Raw genomic sequence first — 20167 nt, forward strand, 5'->3', positions numbered from 1 at the left:
TACCACAGGTTGGGTGGGCTTAAACAATGGAAACTTATGTCCCAGTTCTGCAGGATGGGAAGTCGAGATCATGGGCGACAGCACAATTGGGTTCTGGTGAGGGCTGTCAAGGAGCCAGGGCAAGCAGGCTGTCTGGTTTCTGTTTTTATAGGGGCACTAATTCCAACCTGAGGGCTTCACCCTCGTGACCTAATTACTTCCCAAAGGCCCCATCTCTAAATATGATCACATTGGGGATTAGGGTTTCAACATATGAATTTGGGAGCAGGGGGGAACACAAACACTTAGGCCATCATAGACTTACAAGGCTGAATCCTACCTGAGTTATTTATTATTATCAGATGTGGTACAGATTTTCTCCATCAGTGGCATATTGCCAGGACCATCAACTTTGGAACTGGGAAGAGACATACTTAGCTCTCTGAACTGTTTCTTCATCTTTATATATGCATATATTATTACCTGTTTTTCATGGTTTCAGGTTTTTACTGTTGGGGATTCAATCCCAGCAATGTTAGTTTCCTTATGTTTCTGTCTCCTCACCCGCTGCCTCCCATCCCCCATCCCCAACCAGGACCCAAAGATGGACTATGTCATATTGATGGGTTTTAATTTTGCTCTTAGAAAAGAGAAGATAACTGATATTAACCATAGAAATTCCTATGAAGCTTTTTTTTAATGAGACAGCAGCCTAATTGTTCACATGTAATCTCAAATTGGGATGATGTATTGTGGTAAAGAGGTTAGATTCACTATTTTCTTATCACTTTATGTAAATTAGATGTGCAGAGTCACACTCAGTTCTTAGATCAGGCTGGTTGGGAGTCTGGAATGTTGATAAGAGACTGTGTACATTGAACTTCCTTGTACATAAAAACTGGATAGTCTTACATCAGATAAAGTAGCAATGTCTCAAGAATTGAACTCTCTGGAACTGAGCTAACCACTCTCTTGGGAAATAAAATTTTAATTTAACTATCTGATGGGTTCCCAGGAACTGTCTTTAATTGGTGGCTAGTCCTTTAAATTGAGATGGTAATTTAGTTCAAAACCAGGAAGTATATTTGGGTTCTCAGAAAGACCTCTAGGAAGCCAATCCAACAAGCACCTTTTCTCCTTTCATATAGAGCATGGGTTATCCATAAATTGCCTCTTGTAACCATAATTCCAATTCTTTATTACAAAATGCAAGTAAAATAGAAAAAAAGTTAAAAAAAACAAACAGTGCAATTCTCATACTATTTAAAATATTTTACTTAAGGTGAAGGAAGGCCTGAAAATGAAGCCAAAAGAGGTAGGAAAACTGCACTAGTAGCTAATTCCCACCTAACAACCCCTTAAAATGATCATGGTTTTCTTAGAGGTCCTCCAAAACTATTCTATTCAACTTTTCAAAATGAAAATCATTTTATTGGACTTTTTTTCTGACTACAAGTATAATCAATCTGCATTGTAAAGTTTTTTTATAAGTTCAAAAAAATACAAGCCTTTCTCTAAAATTCTTAGTTCTCTCAGTCTCAGCTAATAACCTTACCTTGCTTTACTGAGCACTGACGTGATTCCATTTTTCTTCAACTCTACTCAATAAATATATAATTGGTGGATATTTATTTCTCCTTTTTTGGCCAGAAAAAATTTCATATTACTCAAAATACTTAAATTCAATGGACAGTGGTTCCATTAAGTTTTAAGAGCTTCAGATCTTGGTAGTTAGTGGCAAGAATACCCACAAATAGGCTAAGTTTATGGGGGGAAAATAACTTGCTGGGGAAAACAAAACATTTTCTTTGAATTCTTTGTTATTGTCTCAGGCATTACGGTAGGCCAGGTCAATATACTTTTTCATCTGGATTTCTGTGGCATGATTGGTTCATGCCACTGATCTCTACCCACATGTTCAGAGTTGCCAAATTTACCCTAAATCTATTCAAGAACAATTTTTACATCATTTTTACAATTTAAGAATTTTCAACGGGTGTCTGTTCCTTATCTTAACAAATCACCCTAGCTTGGCACCAGCAGGTTGAACATGCCTTGCTAGTTATTCTCTCATAGACTCATTTTTTTCCCATCCATATGTATTCTATCTGCTCCATGCTCATTGCCACACCTGTTCTTTGGCATGGGCTATATGCACTCATTCCCTTCTTTCAACAATTTAAATGGTAGGATTGTCTCATGGTTCAGATCCAAACTTACCCACTTTTCATTGACCTCCTGTTATTTGCATTTTACAGTATTTTCTGTCCTCTCCCACTATTATGCATTTACTAGTTTGTTTACTTATAGCTATACTTTAGTTATTTTATAACTATCTTATCTCTGTGGCTGGCTCTATGTTGGAATTGCCAATGTAATATGAAATATAACATCCATGGTATAGATCGTTGTCCAGAAACACAGAAAACCTAGAAAATATCATTGTTCTGAATACTTTATCACCCTATTCAAGCCAAATATTCTACCATCAGAAGTCCACCAGTTTTGTTGACAACCCATCATTTTTTCAAATCTCCATACCTTTACAATGGATACTGCTCATAACAATTAAGGGATTAGGAATTAGATAGGAGGTTTGCTGCCCAGAACTAGGGCCAGATTTAGCAGGCCATTCTGAGGACACCTGAGATGTTGGAAAGCAACATAGAATAATAGAAGGAGCACTGGCTTTGGACTCAGGCCTGGTTCAAATTCAAGTTCTAGCACATATTAACAGTTACCTTATTTTTTCCATTTTCTCATATTTAAAACAGAAATTATACATACCTCACAATGCTAGTGTGACGATTAGATGAGATGGCATGGCCGAGTGCAGTGGCTCACGCCTGGAATCCCAGCACTTTGGGAGGCTGAGGCGTGCCGATCACCTGAGGTCAGGAGTTGGAAACCAGCCTGCCCAAAATGGCGAAACCCCGTCCCAACTAAAATTACAAAAAAATTACCTGGGTGCGGTGGTGGGCACCTGCAATCTCAGCTACTCCAGAGGCTGAGGCAGGAGAATCACTTGAACCCGGGAGGCAGACGTTGCAGTGAGCCGTGATCATGCCACTGCACTCCAGCCTCGGTGACAAAGAGAGACTCCATCTCAAAAAAAATAAAATAAAATAAAATAAAAATGAGATGGCATGTGAAGGGCTGTTATGGTTCTCAGCACATAGTAGATGCTCAATAAATAGTAACTATTATCTCTAAGTTAGAGTTAATTCTCTACTACATCTGATGAGGTTAGCAGTTAAGTGAAATATCACAAACCATAAAATATTCGTACGTAGTTTCTTATGTTGAATTATCTGGAATTCGTGAGTACCAATTCATTCAACATTTGGCAGTTGGTTTGCTTTCTAAGAAAAAATGTTCAAAAGATTGAAAGCTGCCTCCTTAGCCAAGGACCACAGCAGAACTCACTCTGTCCTCATAGAGGGCATACACTGTAAGACGTCAAGATAATGCCTGTAGTACTGGGGTGAATGTAGTTCAAATACCAAGTGCACATGAATTTATGTTGTGAAACAACTCCTAAAATGATAGAATCTTGGCTTTGAGAAATTTTATTCTTTGTAAAAATCTCCCTCATAGCTTCCCAAATAGATCATCTGACTTCTGGTTGAAAGGGAAGCTCACCATTTCACAAACCAGACCATCGTCTTCTAAGTTATAACCAATAGACAGTCCTCTCTTAATTAAATCCAGAACTCCCTGCTGGAGGATACAGTAAATTCCTCTTCAAAGTTTAGCCTGTTAACTTCCTTTAAAATTCAAGATCGAGAAAATTGTTAAGTACAGTGAGTTCTGAGTTCCTCTCCAAAGAACCAATATGTCAGTATGTTCAGCTTCCCTGTTCTTTGTTCTCCATCTTAAAGTCTGACTTTCTTGTTCTTTATGTCTTCTTGCCCCTAGTTTCAGTAAACAACCCCCTCCTAGCTTCTGTCACCTGCTCTGTCCTTAGTCACCTGCTCTGTCCTTAGTCATCCTTAGTCACCTGCTCTGTAACCATCCCTCCCACCAAAACTACTCACCCTGCCACTCCGGCTCCTACCTTTGCTCTCTTTAAAATAGCCCAGTCAGAATTAGCTTAGACTGTGTGGTCCAACCCTAGCCAATAGGGGAAAAACATAGCAGTAGGGACTAGCTGCATTAGGAATAAGACCCCCTTCCCCCACCTTGTCTGGTGTGCTCTCGCCATTGCTCCATCCGCAAAACACACCCTTCTATAGAAGTAAATTGCCTTGCTGAGAAAACTTTTGCCTGAGGGCTGTTTTCACTTGGTGGCACTGAGCATTTACTTCCAACACTGCCATGACTTCTTCCTGCTGGTTCTCGTACTGCCCATCAGAGCAACGCAGATTAAATACAGTCCCTTGTCCATATGAATACCCCTCAGATTTCTCTTCTCATTCTCATTAACTTCTTCAGGATAAATATTCTAATGTCTTCAGTTATGTGGCTATGCCCCCTTTCAAGGTATATTAGTCAAATATTTAATTTAAAAATCATGAGCTAATAAATATGTGAAAGTCCATAATTCCAGGGAGAAGCTAAACTATGTTGATCAAATTGGGACAGATTGTTTTTAACACCCAAGGCAGTGAAACAATGGAAAGTGACTCATACTGAAAGTCACATATGCCCTAAGTAAAAAAACAGAACATACAATATAATATGAAATTTGAAATAGCAAATTTTGGACCAATGGTTATTGCAGTATTTATATGACTTTTAACAATGTCTTATACTCACATTTGTAAGCAAATAAAAGTTGGCCCCATCTTAATGCCAAAAATGGTTATCAAAATAAATGTAGGTGAAGACTTATAGAAGCTTGGATTCATGGGCCCAAGCAGTAATGTTCTTCTCTGTTTAAACTGAGATGAAATTATATAAAGCACCAAAGCAAAGAATCATGCTCAACTCCACAAACATTTCATGCTTTCCATGTGTCAGGTGTTGGAAATAAGTACATAAGATACATAGATTACATAGAGTACATAGTTCCTATCCTCAAGATGCTCAGAATTTGGTGGTGGGGGTAGGGGTGGTAGAATAAATATAGGTAACCATAAAAGACAACAACAACAACAAAATCAGATGCTTATTTATTTCCAGGCATGTCTACCTCTTTGGGGATTGTTAAATCTACTTACACCACAGAAATATAGTGTCTATTAATGATGCTTTAAAGACTTCAAAATGTATTTAAGTTCAGCGTAAAGATCTTTTGACAGATCTTGTATAGGAAGATGAGGCTTGTTTACTGACAGATGCACATCAGTAAACTTAAAGACCAAACTCAACACAAAAATGAATGCAGAACCACTTTAAGAACCAAACAAGTGAGAAGAAATAGACTGATGGTATAGTTGACAGCTTATATAGTTGTAAATATAATGAACAGAACTGGATTATACATTACACGGTCAGGAGATACTATTCCACAATAGTCTCATGCTCTGCATTAAACTCTTATTTGGAACTATTCCCTAGTTTGGGTTGCCAGACATTTAGTTACACCTGGAGAACGAGAATGGGTCTAGAGCAGCCTAACAAATGTGAGTAAAGGAAATTCTGTGAGAAAAACTAAAGAAATTTTTTCTTCAGGAGTGAGAAGCTTGGAGGGGCTATTTGATTTTTGTCTTCCACATAAGGAAGATAATGTCAATCACTTCTCACTTCAGTGACATAATGAGTAAGACTACAATGGTCTACAGTACCATTTGGAAAATTTAATTCATAAGAGCTTTTAAGCGTATCATGATACATATTAAAATATTATAATGGCAAACTGCCATGGTTTGAATGTTCCCTCCAAAATTCAGATGTTGCCGATGTGATAGGATTAAGAGGTAGGGCCTTTAAGAGGTGATTAGGCCTTTGGAGCTGTTCCCTTGTCAATGGGATTAAGACCCCTTTAAACGAGGCTTCTTGTGGCATTTAGCTAGGGTTCCCCACCTCTGGAGGATCCAGCCCTCACCAGAAAACCTACCAAACCTGCTTGTGCCATGATCTTGGTCTTCCCATCCTCCAGAGCAGTGAGAAAACACATTTCTGTTCTTTATAAATTATCTTGTCTTAGGTATTCTGTCACAGTAGCACAGAATGGGCTAGAACAGAAACTCTGCTGGTAGGTTTACATTTTCACTTGTTTGGCTATATAGGTAATCTAATGATTTGCAATTTGATTCTGGGAAAATGGTAAACAAGAAGAGGTCTTTCCCACAGTGTCATTAAGGTTCACAACAAGGTTTTAAAGCCTGCTTGGGCATAGAAACAACTAGGACTAGTAAAAAAGAGTTCAGGAAAAGTTTCAGGAGCAAAGTATGAGACATTTTCTTTTTTTCTTGACATGGAGTCTCGCACTGTCACCCGGGCTGGAGTGCAATGGTGTGATCTCGGCTAACTGCAACCTCCACCTCCCAGGTTCAAGCGATTCTCCTGCCTCAGCCTCCCGAGTAGCTGGGATTACAGGTGCCTGCCACCACACCCGGCTAATTTTTTTGTATTTTTAGTAGAGATGGAGTTTCAGTATGTTGGCCAGGCTGGTCTCAAACTCCTGACCTCGTGATCTGCCTGCCTTGGCCTCCCAAAGTGCTGGGATTACAGGCATGAGCCACGGCATCCGGCCAAGACATCATTTTCATACCCACTCCTAGTTCTTCATCAAGAAACATTTTTAGGTGTCTTGAGTTACAGAAAGTGTTAAAGAATCAATACACCATTTCTGCTTCTGAATTTTTAAAGCTTTGTATCCTAAAACCTTAATTAGGGTCTGACATGAAAATGTGTCTGTTGCCTACTCAGAGAAGATATCTGGGCCTCTCAGCCAAATCCGAATAAAATCTTAGCAAATACGAGGTAAGTTCACTGTTTTGGAGAGGCCATTTTAGATTGAACACACAAAAACTAGCACATAAAACCTGAATCAGTGAGAAATATATGTAAGAAATAGCCATGTTTTCCAATAACCACTAAAAGATTTTTTTTTCCCTAGACCAGTGGACTGTTATTATATGAGAAACGAAGAGGTAGAATCTAAAAATGAGTTTCCTCAATGGTCATACCTATGTGCTATTCTATCAGGGTTCATATCCCATAATGGTATTTTTTTTTCTGTCTCCTCAGTAAGTTTATCTTGTTTGCATTTACATTTTCCTCTACCCACTCAGTTGGCTTTGGCTTCTTATTTTGTAACCTGAGATAAGTTCTAGGGGTAGGGGTGGAGGTGGTGGGAGCAGGTGGGGAGTTAGTGTCATTTTCTATTCTTTATAAATCTTTTCTGTGATTTGCGTTACCTCTCTCTAGCGTACGTGAATTCTCTAGCCTCCATGTGAATGAACACTCGCAAACTATGCCATCCCCCTCTCCAGTCCTCACCACTTCATTATCAGAAAACCAACTGAGACATTTGACTCTCTGATATGCTTGTAAGAGCCCCAGTGGCAGACAAGTGAATCCCAGGGCCCGGATTCTTCCTGACAAGGCCACATCATCTCACTGCTTAGAGTACTTTTAGAAAGGAGGTCCCTTCTGCCTCGCCGGCATAACCTCCCTTGCTTCTCCCAGAGGTGCAAGCTCTGACTGGTCTGCCTGAGGCAAAAATGGAAGTTAAAGGTGCTCGTTTAAGTAGAGAAACCAGTGGAGGGAGTCAGCTATGTACCTCTGTGGTCTGTCTATCTGACGTGGAAGTTTTATGGGGCTGGGGATGGAAATGGGAGTTCTTTACAGAGCAAAGAGTATGTGAGTGCCTTGATTTGATTCTGCTAACTGCAAGTTTACTATTTAAAATGCAATCCTCAATCCAGCTCAGTATTTGTTTCCTGTCAACAGCATGGACCCTAGGGTGAGATTGCTTATGTTCAAATTCCAGGATTTTATCATTGCTGTTTTTATGACTTTTACTTCTATGAACTCTGGAGAAAACAAAACCACTAAACACTTGCTACAGCCCCTCACCCTAACCACATTCACCTCAGGCCATCGCTGGGTCCTTCCTCACCCCTTTCACTTCATTCCCCAGCTTTTAAAAAGTTATCTCAGCACTTTCAAAATCCTGCAGTTTGTCTCTGCCACCACCAGTTTGAGGAGTTCTTGGTTCCTGTCGCCTCTATCCTTGTTCAAGCCCAGGTGAGGACAGAGGGGCAGAAATGCTATGCCCTGACTCCCAGTTCTAGGCTGGGCAGCTGGGAGGAGAGCCAGCTTTCCCGAATCCCAGGGGCAGAGGGCGCCAAGTTCCCTCGACACATCTTCCCTCCAAGTCTTACATGGCACCATCTTGACCAGAAGCATGGCCTGCAGTCCTGAGGAAAGAAGTCAAGGCTATTTTCCAGGCCCAACCTGCAAGTACCTGTTCACACTGGCCTGGACCTGAGAGAGGCCCCACAGAGAGGAGAGCAGAGAGGGCCACTCACAGAAGGGTGGTGGTGCGGTCTCCCCACCAGCCCCAGGCTTGTCCCTCCTGCTCTTCTCTCTCCAGTGCACACCCATGAAGGCAGCCGGGCAGATGGCAGAGGCCACGGGCTAGGTCCTCCCTTAGTCATCCCTGCCAGACCTGACCTGGGTCTCCCCCACCAGCTTGGTCAGCCCTATGATGGCGAAGGAAGGGTCAGGCTCCAGCCTGGCAGGAGCAGCTTGGTTCGGTGTGTAAGCCTCGCTCCCTCATGGCCCGCTTCATCTGTAGACCAAAGGCTGGTCCAATTTGTTCTCAAACTGAGTGAAAGAAATGTTCAAGTTTATGGGTTTCTCTTCTGATGGAGGCCAGAGACTCTCACCCACTTTTTCTTTCCTTCTGACCTGGTAACTGGGAAGTAAAAAACACAAATTTCTAAGTGTCTCCTCTGCCTAGATCACATCAAGAACTGACGCCATCCCCTCAGTGTGGAACCCAGGGGTCTCCTAAGGATGATTCCAGCACTAGGTTGATAGCAGTTTAAAGCTGGGGAAGGAAGAGCACAAGAAAATTACATAACTTAAGTGAAGAACTAGGCCTAAAAGTGGAACCTTGCATTTGAGCATAATTATTTAGCATGGTGTGCCTGAAATATGTAGAACTGAATAATTTGTTTTATGTAAGTATAATCAATTTGTATACATTAAAATTGATACTGGCTGGGTGTGGTGGCTCACACCTGTAATCCCAGCACTTTGGGAAGCCAAGGCGGATGGATCACCTGAGGTCTGGGGTTCGGGATCAGCCTGGCAAACATGGTGAAACCCTGTCTCTACTAAAAATACAAAAATTAGCCTGGCATGGTGGCAGGCGCCTGTAATCTCAGCCACTCAGGAGCTGAGGCAGGAGAATCGCTTGAACCTGGGAGGTGGGGGTTGCAGTGAGCCAAGATTGCGCCATTGCACTCCAGCCTGGGCGACAAGAGCAAGACTCCATCTCAAAAAAAAGAAAAAAAAATGATACTTATCAGAAAAATCAATTAATATAGGTATACTTACATTCTATGATTGTCAGGATGTACCAACTCCAATCCCATTAATCATACTAGCATGAAGAAAAATTACATTTCTGGGCCACTGGGTTTGTATATAACCTTAGCTAATTTAAGCCTGGATAAAAATAAGAATGCTTGATTCATTTAAAATCTGAGATTCTGGGCTAGATTTTTGTGTAACTTAAACTTCTCAACTCTTCTGCAATCTAGGTTTATTTTTTACTATAATGTACCTTCAAAGAGCTAAGTCTCAGTTTATAGATTGTTAGTTTTTTAAGTTCCACTCTCTTTCGTTGTACTGCTGAACTCTGGGCCTCTGTGTCCTCATCTGTAATGTGGAGTCAAAATTATCACTAAGGTCCCTTCAAGCATGAATTTCGCATTGACTAATCCGTTGTAGAACACAAGGAAAATAATGGTTCTTTTGTAGTTCTCTTGGGACTTTTACTATTGCTAGAAATCATGCTGGGCAGATGCAGGCATCACATGGACTGTGCGGGGAAGTGTAACTCAATAATGGCCATGTTTTGAGGCAGTGGTATTCAATGCTTTAAAGAGTGAGAAAATGGCCTTTAGAGATACTTTGTTTGAAAGAGAAACACGCTTGGAAAATGTTCTTGAGTATTTCTGTATGGAAAAGTATAAAATGGATATGTCCTTTAAATGTTTAAGTACTTCCAACAGTTTTGCTCTGCATACTCATGGTGCAAACGAGGTGGGAAGGGCGGAATCCCTGGCCTAGCTCTGCAAGAGTGGGGTTTCAGGTCAAAGCAGGTCTGGCAGCTCTGCCCGGCCCAAGCGCAGAACCCTTAGCTGGGAAGGCCGCGGCCAGGCTGCGGGGCCCCCTGCAGGCGGGCTCAGTGCCCCGGCCCAGCACCTGTTGTCCCAAGGCAGGCTCCGCGGGGGAGAGGCCTTGGAGGGCAGCGCCCCCTCTCACCAGGGCGGAGCTCAGGAGAGTTCGCAGCCCAGGGGGCCGAGACCCGGGGCAGGGCCAGCGAAATGCCTCGCTGGCTCTTACTTTCATTGACCTCTGCGATGCCTCGCTGGCTTCTGCTTTCATTGACCTTTGCGGGTCTGTTCCCGCTGCGGCGCCGGCAGCTGCTTGGTAGTTGCAGGGGGCGTGAGGGCGGTGGCCCAGACCAACCGGCTGGCAGCCCAGCTCCGCTCCGCCCGCCCCTGCCTCGGACCCTGCGCCTGAAGAAGTATCGAGGCAACCCTCTGCCACCCGAAGTTCGTGGGTCGCTCCCAGAGGGCGCGCCCTGGAGCCGAGCGCCCTTGGGCGGCCATCTGGAGGCCAGGTGCGGGCCGCGAACCCGCGAGGAGCGCGCGGCGGGCGCGGCGGCGACGGCAGGAGGAGGGGCCGGGAGCCCGGGCGCCGCCGAAGGACGCCCCGTCCTCCACATGCTGCCACTTGGCTGAGCCGGGCGCCGGCGAGAAGGCGGCGCCGCTGCCCTGGCAGCTGGACTGCACTTTGCCCCCGCCCGGCCTCAGCTGCCGCCCGCCCAGACGCCAGCAAGCCCCCCTCCCACGGCAGGGCTGCTCCGGGAGCTTCGGAGACCCGCCCCGGGCCTGAGCGCAGGCTGCCTCCGGGACCCCACGGCTGTCCGGACGTGCCATGGGCGCGCAGCTGCCGGGCAACGCGTTGTGTAAGTGAACATCTGGGAGGTGGGTGACTGGTGAAGGGCGGGTGTCTGTCGGTCTTTGCTTGTCAGCTGTGCCTTTTAGATTTTTCAATGGCAGAAACCCATGAGTTACAGGAGGCTTTAATTAAACGAGACCTTTCTCAGCCAGCTGCCGTGGATAGAGCCTCACATCTCCGTCCCCTAATCGAGAAGAGTTAGCCCCTACCCCTTCAATTTTGTTCTGGGCTTCCCAGTGAAAGGTATCTCATTATGAGTTGCAATTCCACCCTGCTTCCTACCTGAAGAGTGAGTGAAGATTTTCAGGTAAGAGATTTGCCCGTGAACATTGCATTGATATGCCAAGCTGTCAGGCTTGTGCTCTGAATGGCATATCATGAGCAAAGTATTAGCTCTCGTGCTCTTTGGAGCTGTGGGAGGCTGAATATTGAGGTGAAATGATGCAAATAAGAAATTAAGAGGAGTAGACGGGTAAGATCCTTTAGCCATGAGTTAAGGGGTCAAAGAAGCAAAGCGGAACAATTGGAGTTGTCTCGCTTGTCTCTGGTCTGACTCCAGCCCTTCCCCTATCCTTTAGGGAATTAGGTTAACATAAAATTGTAAACTAGTAAATGTTCTTATCAAAGACCATCTTTTTAGGATCTAGTGTATGTGGCAGCTCTCTCAGGGAAATTTTTAGATAAGAATTCGGAGGAATATGGAATCTACTTTTATTATGACAAAGTATAAATCAAACCAAGATCAACAGTTGGCTATTCCTTTTTCCCTTTGGATGAGGCTGTTTTCAAACACCTAACATGGCTATCATAAATAGATGGCAAATAACATTATTTAGGCATTCTGCTTTCAAGCAGAATGGTCTGGAAGAATAATTTCAGTTTTTGTTTTGCCATTAAACAAAAATTATAATCATTACTTATTTAGGTCCACACAATGTTGTAACAAAAGGATGCTTTAAAATTGTAGACCAACCTCCAATCCATTTTATTATCTCCTCTATAGCACTCCTGACAGGCCAGCCACATTTTGATTGAACACTTCAGTGACAGGAAGCTCATTACATTTTGAGGGGTTCCTCCTTTTCTGTTGTTAGCAAGGCCTTGTTTACGCTGAACTGACAATCACTTAGGAAGCAGTACCTGTTTCTCATTAGTCCCACCTGGCCAATAGCGCTCCAACTGTGAACTTAGAAACAAGATTTTTCTGCAAAAAGGATCTGAAACTTTAGTCAGTCTGAAAAGGGTCCATGACCCAAAAATAGTTAAGAAATGAAAGGTCTAAAGTGATACAAAATAATATTTTTGTCTCCTTTGCTTGACAGCCTTTCAGATCCCTGAGCCTCAGTTTCTCATCTGTAAATGGGAATAATATACTTTGTCTAACCCTAGGGTTATTGTGAGGATTAAATTAATAATATTAATAAAGTACTTAGTAGAGGTGCCTAGGAGTCAGTAAATGTTAGTTATCTTCAATAAATACTAGTTTTTATGTTTCCTTCCTTACCTAAGACCCCTCTCTGTGCTAAAGATCCTTAGCCCAAAATTGAATTCAATAAGTCAGTTTAACCCAAACAGTGCAGGGTGCAATGAGCTGCCATCTTCAAATAAAATAATCTATTGCTTAATTGGCATTTGTAGTAAATACTCAGAAGTTGACTAAAAACCTCACCTCCATACCCCGTGTGCTTTGCTGTCAAGCAAAGGAGACAAAGGTAGGCTTTATTAATTTTTAAATTATGCAGTTAAGCATTTCTTGAATCTGAATTTCTTTTTTCTGTTGGCTTGTATTAAAGCCTCTGTATGGTTTGCAGTTTGTTAGATAGACGTTTTAATCTTATGTCATTCATCATGTTAATTCTACTTTTCAGTTTTGTGTCACCTACACATTTGCTGAGTTTATTCACCAGACATTCAAGTCACTGATAATAGATAGGACAAGTCCTTTTACTGTGACCGTGGTACCTCTAGAAACCTGTGGCACAGTAAGAATGGTCCTGGATTTTTGGAGGCTGGTTTTGGAGTCTGGCCCTGATACCTATTAGCTTTGTGACCTTGAGAAACTTCAGTATCAATAAAATGAGGTAACATCTGCCTTTCAGGGTGGTTGTTAAAATTCAAAGTATTGAAAGTGCCAAGTACGATAATGGCTGGAAATCTAGCTGGCCTTCAGTAGATTTTGCTTGAACTAATGAATTCACTGGACTCAGCCCTTTCTTATCAAACTATTCTAGTCCATAGAGCAGTCTTCTCCATAAGGACATTATGAGAAAAATGTCTTGCTGAAAAGTAAAGATCTTGCATATTCCCTGATCTACCACAAAAGTAAGTAACATTAGTTTAAAAATGAATGATTCTTAGCAAATTGTTAGTTCCTAGAAATCCCCAGTCTTTTCCTCCACCCCTCATTGTTCCTTGTTTAATGTTTAAGTTTCGAATTTTGCCAGAGATAGATGTCAAACTATTAGTCTGTAAAGTCTAGGAATTCTAATTCTTTCTTTTAATTTTGAATATTAAAAATAAAAACACTGGGGGAAAAAAAGTTCTGTTTGAATCTCTAGTCTCTTGAGACTGCCCTTCTTCTCCATGTTTTTATAGAGGTTGTCAGAATAGTTCTGTGCTGACATCTGCAGGTTCTTTTGGTACCCTGGAATATAATTCACCAGAATGTGAAGGCATGGACTATTTTAAAATGACCTCTTCTGCTTGCACCTTAGTTCTCTCTTAGTGAGGTTTCCATACTTTCCAGCTTGAAAATCATTTGCTTTTAAGGGAGCAAAATGTTGCTGAGCAGTTTTGTTTTCTTTCTCATTAGAATACGCTATCTATCCTTGGATTTGAAAATTTTAAAATGAGCCTTTCTTACTATACTTTCCATATAGTAAGTATACTATGCACAACATGCACTAAGTCGGTGGTTGAGAAGTAGAACCACTCATGGTGTTATAATGTTAAAAGTTTTGGCAGTAGTAAATAACTCTAATCAGTATCTCACATGGGAAGAGCCTTGTATTTTAAGAATGAATTTATTCCTTGTACGTTAAAAGTTGTGAAATTAAGAGTGTTTCACAAGGGGCTGAAGGTAACATAAATTAGTGAAGCTGAATGGGAGGGAGTAACAGATATGTGATCCAAAGAGTGAATGCCTAGCTTAGAAATATTCTAATTCAGAACAGTTTCAACACTGCACTGGCCCAACAAAACACTGGCCCAAACACTACTGCAAGTTTGTAGTCTTTGCACGTAAACAGCCTGCAAGAGGCAGAACTATGTAAATTTCACTGTGTTCTTCCCAACATCTAACATACTATAGGCACATGGATAGTTGATAAATAGGAAAACTTTAGTAAGCATTCATTAATCGCCTTGATGTAGAGAACTGTTCTGTACAAAATAAAGAAAAAAATAACTCCTGCCCTTGAGGAATATCTAATCTCATTTGGGGAGACAGCATTTATAAATTAAAGACTAGACTTCAGTTCAAGAACAGAATTCTGAGGAAGGGTGGGAGGAGGACTGGGAAGTCTGCAATAAGGAGATGCGGCTTCCCCTATCCTCAAAGATAGTACTTGGGTTTAAGGAAGGAACAGGGGAAAGGGTGCTGGGTGGAGATAAAGGCGAGGTGGTGTGTTTCAACTTAGAGGAGGACTAGGAGTAGGAAATGAGAATGGGTGAGCCAAGGAGACTCACTTGATGGGAGAGGAAATTTCCTTGTATTAGTGAGAAATTAAGTCCATTGGGTAAAAACAGGGCTTTAAAAAATGTTTACATTAAATGTACCTCTCTTCCCCCAAGACACTGTACTGTTAGGCCACAGAAAATAGGAACCATACAGTAACTCTTTAGGAAAGATGTGGAGTATATGGATCATGAAAGAACTATGAAACTTTAAATGGCAAAATTTTCTGAATTTCTTGGTCCTCTGACCTAGAGTCCTAGTGAATTTGAACACTGTTCTTCCATGTCTCTATACCAGAGTAATGATTCTTTTCAGTGCTCAAAATTACATATACTGCTGCCTAGAATTTAATTCAGTGCACAGCACTTAACACTCTTTTATTAATTTATGCCTCCTACTTGTTCTAAAATGAAGTGGTTTTACTACATAAAGACTAATAGAAATTGAATTTGTAGGGGAGGAAAAAAGCTGTCCTCTACCCTCTTAGGTTTGTGACCAAGGCCTGTGAATCAAACTGATAAGAGAGTAATGGCATAAATAGAACAGATTTAAACACACGTATGCACAGGAGTTTGCAAAAGAAACGTGACTGCAGGAGGTGGTTAGAATTTGGGGCTTATCTACCAACTTAACAAAATGATAAAGCGGGAAGAGGTTCTAGATCTGATTTTCTTTACTAGTTGGTCAGAGCTCCTTTTCATTTTTCTGTGAGGATTTATATTATGGTGCTGGAGGAATTGCTGCAGATTGAAGGTCAACATTCATGGCCATAAATAGGAGTGGCCAGATGAAGCCACCTGGTAGCCAGAGTGAAGCCCAGAAGGGCTTAGGGAAATACCTGCTTGTGTATGTGTGTGGTTTTTTTCCTCTACCTGGAGGACCTGGTAAATGAGATGAAGTATTGATACCTGGACTTAAGACATCTATCGCCTGTTCAACAGTTAGTCTATCATCTAATTGTTCAAAATCCTAAATTACTGTTGTCATTCTTAGATTATAATTCTCTTTCCTCAATTATAATCTGGAGATATAATACAACACTTAATAATTAGATGTTAGTAGCTTTAGGAGACAATCTGGAGAGATAAGAAATGGAAATAACACAGAACATGTTCCACGTTCCAAGGGAAGTTCTAGATGCTTTACATATAGATTCACAATTTTTATTTTTTTGAGACAGAGTCTTCACTCTGTCGCCCGGGCTGGAGTGCAGTGGTGCGATCTTGGCTCACTGCAACTTCTGCCTCCCAGGTTCAAACGATTCTGCTGCCTCAGCCTCCCTAGTAGCTGGGATTACAGGCATATGCCACCACACCTGGCTGATTTTTTTATTTTTAGTAGAGATGGGGTTTCACCATGTTGGCCAGGCTGGTCATGAACTCCTGACCTCAGGTGATCCACCCACTTTGGCCTCCCAAAGCACTGGGATTACAGGCGTGAGCCACCATGCCCGACCAAAATCACAATTTTTAGATGACTGAGGTAGAGCCCAGTTCACAGATAAAATCATACCATACCGCTTTATTCAGGTTTATTAGAATCTCAAACATTGTCTCATTTCTTAACAATGTTATTTTCTCTGCCTAAGAAATTTTGGCCCCAAGTGTGACCACATGGAGTCATCCTGAGCCCATCCTGTCAGTGACCAGCTGTACAGTGTGTGTGCTCTAAGTGCCTAAGGATGAAACCGACTTCTCAGTTTCTAAGGTCCCTACAGTAGTGTTCTTTCGGTGACCTTCATACTGACCAAAGTCATATATACAGTATTTTGTAGCTTTTCCTTTTTGGTGAAAGACAAAGAACACTACATTTAAATTGTGTCCATTTCTGTTTGCCTGTTTAACCAATGTCATTTGATCCTGTTGTGAATTTATAGTCCAAGTGCACGATTCTCAATACTCCCAGTACAAAGACCTCCACTTACTGTCCAGTTTTCACGGAGCCCTACAAGAAAGTATATTCTTAGTATCCATTATTAGAGAACATATAATGACAAATATGTTACTAGGAACTGAGATATATGTATTTTCTATAAACTTATTTTTTATTTTTTTTTGAGACTGAGTCTCACTCTATCGCCCAGGCTGGAGTGCAGTGGCGTGACCATGGCTCACTGCAACTTCCGCCTCCCAGGTTCAAGTGATTCTTGTGCCTCCGTCTCCTGAGTAGCTGGAATTACAGGCACCTGCTACCATGCCCAGCTGATTTTTGTATCTTTAGTAGAGATGGCATTTCACCATGTTGGCCAGGCTGGTCTTGAACTCCTGACCTCAGGTGATCTGCCCACCTCGAGTTATGTTTTAATGAATTGGTATTTTTATTAATCACATCTACACTGAAATTTGAAAGACATTTTATATATATATGCATAAAACTTTTTCAAAGACCACAACATGGTTTTTATTATATATTTACATTAATTCAGGGTGAGACCAATTTTAGGCAATAACTTGAGATATAAGGCATCTTAGAAACCTGTGTAAAGGCTTAAGAATATGACATAAAATGGGACAATGGTAAAATAAACCATCCCTGTTAATCCAGTGTTTAAGATGGACTTCTGGGGAGTTAGCAGCCTATTCGTTTACAGAGCAGATTTTAGAAGTTATTATTATTATTATTATTTTTTCGCTGGTTTTGTGTTTGGGTCCAACTCATGTCCAAATTATGGCCTTTTTGTGATACCTTCCACTGGCATATTCCCAAGGAATTTACTCCTTTTGATGACACTGCACCCAGAATGGAGGAACACAGCTACAAAATGAACTATAAAGAAGGGCTAGGCAGGCATGGTGGCTCACACCTATCATCCCAGCACTTTGAGAGGCCAAGGCAGAAGGATCACTTGACGCCAGGAGTTCACAACCAGCTTGGGCAACATGGCTGTCTCTACAAACAATATAAAAAATAACCTGGGCATGGTGGCATGTGCCTATAGTCGCAGGTACTCAGGAGGCTGAAGCCAGAGAATAGTTTGAACCCAGGAGTTCAAGGCTGCTGTGAGCCACAACTGGCCACTGTACTCCAGCCCAGGCGATGGACTGAGACCCTGGCTCTAGGAGAAAAAAGGTGGGTAGCTGCAGTAAATCACATTTTTTCTTTGACGGACCCAACAGAAGGCCCAGTTGTTGCTAGATCTCTTCCTGAGGATAGTGTCAGGGCTCATTCTATATTTTTAGAGCTTTGAGGCTTCAAATAACATTGAAACATGTAAAGGGGCTTTCTTTTCCTCATGTATGACTGTCATGTGTATATATGTGTCTGTGCATTGTGATTTGAGGGGTAGGAGACAGAGGGAGAGGGAGTGGTGGGTGGAAGGGCACTGTTAGATTTTAATACTTATAGCCTGAATAAATTACATTCTTTCTCCTTTTGATTTTGTTAATTTTGGAAGCACTTACATTCTATGGGCGCAGGTTCTAAACACATAGTAGACACTCAATATAGACTGGTTGGATGGTTAAGGGATGCTCTGATAGTTCTTTTGTGTATCTTGAAAACTAAGGTATAAAAGATTGATTTAAATATTTTTGAGAAACTGTGTTTTTTAAACATTTTATATTTCTGTAATTAGCCAGTTAAAATGACAAGAAGGCCAAAACACTTCCTGGTTGATATGCAGCATTTAATGTATCACACCTTCAACTGATGACCATAGTCACTTCCCAACCTGACAAATGAATAACAGACTAAAAATTAATTCAGGACAGCTGATCACACCTGCTATCTTAAGGCTAATCATAGCTGCCTAACCACTGACTTGCATTAATGGCTAACATTGTTGAAACTTTATTTCCTCCTTATGAATCAACTATCTTATTAGGAGTGATTGAAATTATACGAAGTTTGTTCTTCATTGGTGTGCAGGCTTATACTGTAATTGCCTTTTAAGTATTTAAAGTACTGTATTGTAACTGCCTTTTAAGTATTTAAAAGTATTTAAACAGCTGCTACTATGAACAGTAGATGCTTCACATGAACTTTTTTTTCCCTCTTGGCTCTTACTTTAAGGATGATGCTTTTTTATTCATGATACATCTTGAGGCTTCTGTGGGATGGAAACTATAGCATGAAAATCTGATTAACAAATATGTGGGGGCAGTTTACTAATCCATTCAATTAGGGCAACTGCACCTTCTCAGCATGCCATGAGCAATTCCATTAGATAGCTAGTTACTGGACCAGATGATTACCTAATTACATGAATATATCAGTGTCATTTTTCCCAACACAGGACTTGAAGGCCAGATTTGAGAACTAGTCCTGGGGTAGTAGTACCCAGAGACCTGTTTGGGAGACTGGGAAGGTCTGGGCCATCACGTTCTTGCTGATAGCCCAGAGATCAGGTCAAGGACAGGGGCAATGAGAAGAAAGAAACAGAGACCCTGGGAAGGAGCTATCTTGGTCTTTACCGGCAAGAATTAACTTCAAAGATGGGACAGAGGTTCTATAAGTTCAAGAAAGGGAGAAAGTTAACACTTAAAAACATAGGCTGGATTGGATAAAGTACTGTTGGAGCACTTTTATTCCAAGAAGAAGCTGGAATTCGGAGTGACAGCTCCATTCTTACTTGCCATGTGAACTCTGGGTCAGCAAGTGGAAGAGCCAGACCTATCTGCCTGTTTCATCTATTAGATGGGAAGAGATGATAAACATAACATAAATTAGTAAGCAGATGTGATATAAGTAACTGAAGAACAGTTGTTTTCTATCCTTAATAGATACGGCTAAACCAGCTGAAGGTTAACAACATAAATATTTTAATATCTAGGTATTTTTGATGTCCTACACTCTAGAAATATGTGCAAATTAAAGTGTGGTGGGGATGAAGTATTACTAATCTATTTCCTTGGATAAGGTTATATATCCCTCTCTCTACCGTCCTTAGCTACAAGTTCAGGAACAACACAATAAAGGACAAAAGACTCTCACATCCAATTTCAAATTGGTTTCTCATTTATTGCCATCATTCTAAATCAAAGCACTCTACCTGTTCCCAAAGGAAGTGACAGATAAAGCCCTTGAACTGGCAACTGGAAGAACTAGAAGTAGGCTTTTGCTCTTCGGTAGGCCCAGAAGATTATGACCACTGAGTTGGGCTAGTTTCAGGCCAATGTAGAAAGGAAGCAGCAGGCCTCACACTGGAGTCCTCCAGCACAGGGAGCTGGTCCGCTCTGGATGCTGCCCATAGGCAGTCTTTTTCAGATAAAATACATTAGTCCCCTGGATTTAGGTGCCCCAGAATGTTCTCAAAAACTGTTCTTATATCTTATTAAAGTAAAAATTACAGTGAAATACAGTAAACAGATGTTAAAGGTACAATCTAACATGTTTTAACATATACCTCATGTAACTAACATACCAATTAAGATATAGAATTTTTTAATAGCCTAGAAAGTTATTTCAGGGCCTCTTCCA

The 20167-nt window shown here is 41.4% G+C and overlaps 1 protein-coding gene and 1 long non-coding RNA gene across 11 annotated transcripts in view; one reads left to right on the forward strand and one right to left on the reverse strand.

The window, feature by feature from the left end:
• The window catches only part of LOC104005298 (uncharacterized), a 31337-nt gene extending 28253 nt beyond the window's left edge, over positions 1-3084 (reverse strand). Inside the window, exon 1 of the long non-coding RNA XR_010150176.1 lies at positions 2943-3084. This is a non-coding gene — a long non-coding RNA (uncharacterized LOC104005298). The remainder of the gene's footprint in view (positions 1-2942) is intronic.
• C2BH2orf88 (chromosome 2B C2orf88 homolog) overlaps positions 1-20167 on the forward strand; it is a 328152-nt gene that overhangs the window by 294632 nt on the left and 13353 nt on the right. Inside the window, exon 1 of one of the 10 annotated variants that reach the window (XM_003309364.6) lies at positions 10945-11080. The exons of 8 other annotated variants lie outside the window; for them this stretch is intronic. The gene's annotated coding sequence lies outside the window, so the exon portion shown is untranslated. Of the gene's footprint in view, positions 1-10944; positions 11100-20167 lie in introns of those variants that run through there. One more of the 10 variants, XM_003339031.6, reaches the window with a different exon arrangement.

The sequence above is a fragment of the Pan troglodytes genome, chromosome 13 (assembly GCF_028858775.2).
Source record: "Pan troglodytes isolate AG18354 chromosome 13, NHGRI_mPanTro3-v2.0_pri, whole genome shotgun sequence".
NCBI classification, from domain to species: domain Eukaryota; kingdom Metazoa; phylum Chordata; class Mammalia; order Primates; family Hominidae; genus Pan; species Pan troglodytes.